The sequence below is a fragment of the Nanorana parkeri genome, unplaced genomic scaffold (genome assembly GCF_000935625.1).
Source record: "Nanorana parkeri isolate BGI_ZX_2015 unplaced genomic scaffold, ASM93562v1 scaffold1079, whole genome shotgun sequence".
NCBI classification, from domain to species: domain Eukaryota; kingdom Metazoa; phylum Chordata; class Amphibia; order Anura; family Dicroglossidae; genus Nanorana; species Nanorana parkeri.
The window spans coordinates 295,096-303,057 of NW_017307347.1; positions in this window are offsets into that span (position 1 = coordinate 295,096).

Genomic DNA, 7,962 nt, shown 5'->3' on the forward strand with positions numbered 1-7,962 from the left:
ACATTTAAGATAGCCCTCTTTTTCGAAATTTCCCATTTAGTTATTCATTTTGAAAAAGCAACCCATAATATTGTGTCCAAAAGAAAAAAACAGGCAAGATCATAACAAAGTCTGCCAGAATCTTTGCAATACATTTACTAGGCCCTTGGGGTTTCACTTAAAACATTCAAATGAAAAGATCAGCTAAGAAAATAGCTTTTTCTTAAATCATAAAACTCAATGCCAAATGATGACAAATAAATGGAGGCATCACAACAGGTTCCTCATCACACTGACAATTCTCTTCTCACTGTCCAATGTATTAATCTGGAGATTGATGGCTGTTCATTGGAGGCATATGTGGATGTCCATATAAAGAGGTTTTATTAATCAATGGTCAGGTTCTAATCTCTCGATGTCCTGTGAAGAGTTGGAAAATTAAACCAGCTGTAATAAATAATCACAGACATTGAATAAATGGCTGGAAATAATGACCACACTGTGGTCACCAAGGCCCCTCATGGCCGCCTTTTCCATCTGCTGCTTATAATTAACTGATGTAACACCATACAAAAGCAGTCTAATTTTTCTCTCTGATTCACTGAAAAGCACTTTTTTGCATATTTTTATCCAATCAAGTCTTGAACCTCTTGATAATCCTAAAGTTACCCCTTGCAATGGAGCTCCCCTGCTCTGTCTAAAAGACAGGAAGCAAAGGGAAATCTCTGCAATGGGATAGAGAAAGCCAAAAAATCCAACATCCACCTAACCAAAGCCAAAAATAAAAGTTTTTAGCGTTTTCACTTTCTAAAAAAATACCCACGGGTTACAGCACATTGCTCATTGCCAAAGCTTGAGGCTCAATCCACTGAGCTATAAGGTTTTTTTACCTTAACGATCGCTAGCTTCACCGACAGGATATTTCTTTTCAGCCACTGTTCTGCCCTCATACATGGGATTTATTGACCTACCTACTTGCCTTCTCAAAATCAGCCACACGATGGTGCTATAGAGAAACACTTCCTTTACAACAGAGCACACTGTTTTTCTATGGCACGTTCTCAGCCCATGAAGAAATAAATTATTATTGTTATACAGGATTTATATAGCGCCAACAGTTTGCGCAGCGCTTTACAATATAAGGAAGACATTACAATTACAATATAATTTCCTAACAAGATAGTAAGGAGGGCCCTGTCCCTGAGAGCTTACAATCTAAAAGGGAGGGATACATGTGATACAGTGATAAGTGATACATGAGGAGGGAGCTGTGTCGGGATGAATTATTTGAGAATGTGATGGTGCAGTGGTTGGGTTGAGGTGGGATAGGCTTCCCTGAAGAGATGAGTCTTAAGGATCGCCTAAAGGCAGTCAGAGTGGGAGATAGGCAGACATGTTGGGGTAAAGAGTAGGGATGAGCCGAACACCCCCCTGTTCGGTTCGTATTCGAACATTCGAATGGCCAAAATTTTCGAATACGAACTCGAACTCAATGCAAGTGTATGGGGGTCGAATGTTCGACCCCCATTCAGTTGCAGGTACATGTAATAAATACTGTGTACTGTCCCCCTTACCTCCGCTGCTGTCCCGACCTCCGGTCCCCTGGTCCGTCCGCTCGCTGTCCCGGCGGTCCGTCGGCTTCTCTTCTTCGGTCCGGCCACGACTCCTCTTCCCCGCCCCCCTGCCTCCACTTCATCTGCAGGCTGGGAGCCATACCCAGCTTGCTATTGGATATTGTAAAATGCAATAGCCAATAGCAAGCTGGCTATTGCACCCGTCTGCTGTCAATCAGCATGGGGGGACCTGATAGAGAACTTTCTCCTTCAGGCCCCTCCTCCGCTGAGCCCTGATTGGGCAAAGTCTTGCACCAAATCAGAGCCTTTAACAAATCAGAGCCTCAGTGGGCATTTTGTATTATGGAATGTACACAGTCGAACAGACCGCGAACGTCCCACAAAGTTTGGCACTCGGCGAGCGCTCGAACTGCCGATGTTCGATTCGAACTCATGTTCGAATCCAACACTCAGCCCATCCTTAGTAAAGAGTTCCAAAGAATGGGGGAGACTCTAGAGAAGTGCTGGAGGTGAGCATGGGAGGAGTTGATGAGGGAGCTAGAGAGCAGGAGGTCTTGGGATGAGCGGAGCGGACGGTTAGGGTGATATTTTGTGACAAGGTTTGAGATATAGCTGGGGGCTGAGTTGTGGATGGCTTTGTAAGTGGTTGTTAATATTTTGAATTGTATCCTTTGGGCTATTGGAAGCCAGTGCAGGGATTGGTAGTGGGGGGTTGCAGATACTGAGCATTTGGTTAGGTGGATAAGTCTAGCAGCAGCATTCATGATAGACTGAAGGGGGGAGAGCCTGTGTAGTGGAAGGCCAATGAGGAGGGAGCTACAATAGTTGAGACGAGAGATAACAAGTCAGTGGATGAGCAGCTTTGTGGTTTCATTGGTGAGGAAGGGGCGTATTTTGGAGATGTTACGAAGGTGACTTGGGACTTAGACTCCATCTTGCAACCAAGGAGAAGAGAATCTGATGCCATCTTGAGCGCATGTCTGGAGTAAATGCCCAGATTTCCCATAGGGCAGCATCATTGGGAGGGGCGAACCTGTTTCTGTTTATATTTGTGAGCTATCACCTCATTCACATGCATGTTCATATATTGCTTATATGTTTTCATGTTATTTTTCACCAGTTATACCCACCCTGTTTTGTTAATAAAGCTTCAAGATTTCATCCAGTCTGGCTTATTGCAGAACAGGGAGGTTTAGCTGCATGTCGAGCTATACACAGGCCATAGGGTAACGCGTAACGGGGACAGAACAGCTATTATTGTTTCTCGTTATTGGAGTCTACAACATTTTTATGTTTCGAAAGATCAGTAAGTCTTATTTTTCTTCTCAAATGGTTTTTTTTTTTCCACTTCATAATTGCATTCTGCACTGATCTCAACCAAGAATTAAGTTTTATTAAAAAGAACACACATTCAGCTTGTTAATGTCTCTGGCTAATTATAAACACTTTGGGAGACTAACAAGAAATGATTCAATTCAGACCAATAATGTATCAAAAGGGCCATCTTGGCGCACATCTCATAAACTAAGGTGGCAGATTATTTACTACAGCCTATGGCATACACTGCTTACGGGCTTTTGTCTACAAAAAGCAATCTGTGTTACAGTGAACCTGTCAGCCATGGCATAAAACAAACACCTCCGAATGTCTGCTATTGGATGTTGTGTTTTTTTCCTGACCTCTGGATTAAAGTGGCATTAAGCTCAGGAGTTAAATCTTCAAGATGCATTCAAGTACTTTAACTATTAACAAAAATGTATGTTATTTGTGTATCACTCGGCTGTAGATCCACGAATCATCTCTGAATTGGTGCTGACACTGTCCTTCCTTCTGGAGGGTGACTACTTTTGTTCCCCATGGTCCCTGTGTGTGTTGTAAAGTAGTCACTGCTCCAAGCTCACTCCTGTGATGGACTACAATCTCAATACAAATCCATCATCATGGGAGCAGGATCACAGATTGCAGCTCCCTCCCTCTGGCAGAGCCAGCACTCTCTGTAACTCCCTCTGCCCAGTCATTTTCTGGCAGTGCCCCTCCCGAGACTAGACTCTGGATCCACCCCTGGGCTCTACCACAACATTTAGTCTCTCCTACTTTGTTGCTGCACAGGACTGGGTGGTATAGGTGTCACCCGATCCAATCTGCTGATTGATATAACAACTACACACCCAGACTGTTAATCAACCTTACTTTTTATCTGTGCTCAGGCCAACACCCATTGCCTGAGCAATATGTTAATTTCCTATGTTCAACTTCAGCGCTCCTGTTCCTTGCATTACCAACTTTGGCTTATATTTTGACTACATGTTTGCTGCCTACCCTGACCTCTGGCCTGTCCAGTTTCTGAAACTTGCCAGTCGATTTTGTACTACTTTTTGGTTTTATCCCTGCTCAGCTGCCATCTGCACAGGTGAGCCGAAGGGCCGTAATCAGGTATACCCACTAGGAAAGTCCATCACTCCTTGCAGGGGGCTCTAGTGAAGATCTGGCATGTAAACTTTGCCTCAGCCCTTTTTAGGGCTAGAACCCTCTTCAAATGTGCAGATAGCACAACAGGTCCACTATCCAATTTGTCTGTGACACATACTAGGATTCTTCAACAGCCAGGTACCATTGCTATCATTTCCAACTCTGTTCCTGTCTGTCTGGGAGTTTTGGTTGTTCCCACCAAACTTTCTCTAAAACTTAAAAACACAACAAAAAATAAAACATAAAATATAAAATACAAAATAACAAATCCTGCATGGAAAGAAGGAGCTCATCATAAACGCTACTGCTGTAGACTCTGGAACTCAAACATACACCAGTAAAGTTCCCAAGAGATAGAAGAACATGTTGTAGGGTTTAACTTTCCAGCATCTACCAAAAACTAATTCATCAGGTTGAATGTACTGCTCCAACAGCGCAGATCCCCACATACACATAGCCATCAGACCTCACCAGTGCAGACCCCCTTCCCAAAACATACCCTCACACCTACAGCCACCAGACCTCCATCAGGACAGAGCCCTCCATGCACAGACAACAGGCCCCCACCAGGGAAGACCCACTCTCACCTAAAAATACCTACTACATATAGACGCCATATCTCCAACAAGGTAGACCCCTACATATATAGCCCCTATATCACCACCAGGAAAGACCCAACACTTGCCAAAAATACCTCCTACATAAGACCATCAGACCTCCAACTGGGCAGACCCCTACATATACAGCCACGAAGGTGCTGTCCACAAGTACTGAAGAAGGACATTCCAAGCACTCCAAGCATGGGTTTTGCAAAGATTTATTGTCAAACCGATCAAATAGACAATGTTTTGGGGCCTTGCAGGGTCCCCTTCCTCAGAGCATCTCAGTGACCTCACTGTCACTAGCCACTATGTCGCTCTGGGGAAGGGGACCCTGTGAGGTTTCTAGTCTGTCTATACAATGTCCAAACTGAAAGGTCTTGTTTGGCTACCACAGATATGAGATCACTGGTCAATCTGGATTCAACTGACCTGACTGGGCGAGTGTCATCTCAAGTTGTCATGTCTTGTTTTGTGCTATACTCAGCAAGGACTGCGGTATTGGTTGTTTTCTCCTGATAGCATTGCTTTTACTTTGTAATATTCATTGCCTGATTCCTGCTGTCTTATTAGGTTTTGAGCCTGAAATACTATAACATACAGTTTCAATCCAGTGACTTTTGGTATAGCATTATTAAAGATCTGCAAGTGATAAAATTACATCTGCATATTTGTCTTATAGTCTGTTATTTGAAATTGCAGGTGGTGAAACCACAAAGGGATCTATGCTCGCTCTCTGCCTGGAGATAGCTGTGTGTTCATTTGGCAGCTCCCTTTTTTTAGCTTCAACATAGCCTGGATGGAATACCCAATGCAAAGGGGAAATGAATAAGACAACAGCAAAACACTTTCTCATTTCACTGATATTTGGGGGAAGGCAAGTAAGATAAATTCTCCACTGAACTCTATTGGAGCTCTGAGCTTTGCCCAGCTATACACCTCCACACTTTAATTTGCATAATGGAGAATACAGTGGAAGGAGCCAGACCCTCTTGTAAGCTTGTGGTAGCAGCTGGTGGACAGAACTGGAAACCCTTGTGGGAAGTCATCTGTTGAATTTACATCAATAAATAGCTCATTGTGGATTTGTGTAATAATTATGATATTTTTCAAGCAACCCTTTCCAGTGTCAATACAAAATTTTGAACCAATTGGTTCAAAATCAGAAAACAAAAATTCTGCTTTAGTTGTTCCAGGAGACCCCCTTATTCTGTTGAATGCTGCCATCTTGCCTCACACATACTATAAAGAAGGTGAGGCCAGGCTGTCAATCACAGCTAGCATATCCAAGACATCTTTTTTTTTTTTCCTGTGACATCTGAGTGCCCTTTATTTCTGCAAATGTCAGCAGCAGGAGCAGGGCCGGATTTACTCCCCCTGCCGCCCCAAGGCCAGGTTCCACAATACGCCCCCCCGCGCCGCCAACCCCCCACAGGAGAGATAAAAGATGGTGATAAGTTGTTAGCAGCTGACTTTTGACAAAAAGTCTAAATTTGCATATCAGAAACAGTGTCACTTAATCTGGACATATTGTAGGAAGGGAGAGCGTATTCGAAACAGCTGATAAGCATATTATGAAAACACCATTATGTTAAAATGCTTAGTGAACGGAAAGGTTCTTGTACACAAACGCACTATAATCAGCATTAGAGGTGAGCCTTGGCTTGGTGCAAACCCAGTTCGCCTGAGTTTGGCCAAGCCTGTTTAAAACTATGACCGCCACATGCCGTTCCCAGGCAAGTCAGTGGCAGTAATTGTGGTGAGTGTGTCCCTGCTCCTTTGTGATGTATAGCTGCAGGGCAGGGAATGTGCCTCTCAGCAACTGATTGGGTCGGAAGGAGGGGGTGGTAGTCACAGTTTTGAGCTTGCTTGGCAAACTCAAGCAAACTGGTTTTGCAACAAGCCCAGGCTCATCACTAACCAGCATTTTGCCATGAATGGCTTTGTCCAGGGGAGGTCATAAACAAGGGCTGATGTATTAATGTCAAGAGACCTTTCAGTCTATTTTCTTTTGCAGTTCTACAGTGTACAGCAAACAGCAGCTTGCAATGAGAAATATTGGACCTGAAAAGATAACTACCATACTATCGTTCTACAAAATCCATATTGGTCTGGGAATCCTTTGTCATGTATCATGGCCATAGATGAAGAAAACATTTTTCAAGAGTGCCAACTACAAGGTCACCAACTGGTCAGGGTGAAGCTTTTTCAAGTGATGTCTTTTGATTTCAAGTTAACGTGTGTGTTGAGTTGAAGTAAAATAGGCATTTTACTGTGCATTTTGACAAATCATAAGTGTGATTCCAGTGTATTTGAATCATACTTATTTAAAAGGGCACTGGAGTGACAGAGTACTACTTGCAGAGGAAATCCTAAGTATAGAGGAGATAATGAACAAACATTCCAACTAATTAAACCAAGATATAAAAGATAAACTAGAGGCAAGAAATGCAGGTGGGAAATAAAATGAGGCTTTGGGAAAACAAGTTCAGGAAAGACTTCCATGTCTTCCTAGTTTATTTAGGCATGAAAATGATTATCAGGATTACTTATGAACAAACCCTTTTATTATCAAAGATAAATGGCAAATGGGTCTCATAAAATGCAGCTTTGTCTATGCGTGGCTGAAACTCCAAAGGGTTTGGTTTATATTAAATCTTAGGTGAAAGCATTCTTTAATTTCCTTTCTCATTGTGAAATAAAAAATGATACGTACAAAGGATCAATTGGTAACCAAGCAGGGAGACAGATAGTGATATAAAAGACAGATATATAGATAGATAGATAGATAGATAGATAGATAGATAGATAGATAGATAGATAGATAGATAGATAGGTGTTTGTTTTTATATATTATTTATATTTAAGGCTTTTCCCCATAGTTCTCCTTAGGGTAATGGGAGGACACAAACTAGCGTCCTCCCGTCATTCTAGGCTCAGTATACCGCGAGCTGTAGCTATACTGAGACGCCGCAGCTGAAGCAGATCCCGACAATTGTGCCGTGGCTGACAGCTGGCTCGATGATAGATCGACGTGTTAGTTCCATATCTGAGACTTTTCCAGTGTTGCACCCCTACTCTACCACATTATATCAAACTGTTCTACAATATTTAATATCTGAAACTAACCTTGAAAATACCCCTCTAAGGACAAATCTAATAGGGTTATAGGGTTATTCACAGAAGGGTGAAGAGTTTGGAGGAGACAGGAGAAGTGAAAAACCTAGGACAACATAGCTGGTTTGAAAAAATTCTCCAATTGACCTCACTTTCCAGTTCAGCTATGTTGTCCTAGATTGTTCACTTCTCCTGCCTGCACAAACTCAATAAAGTTATCACAT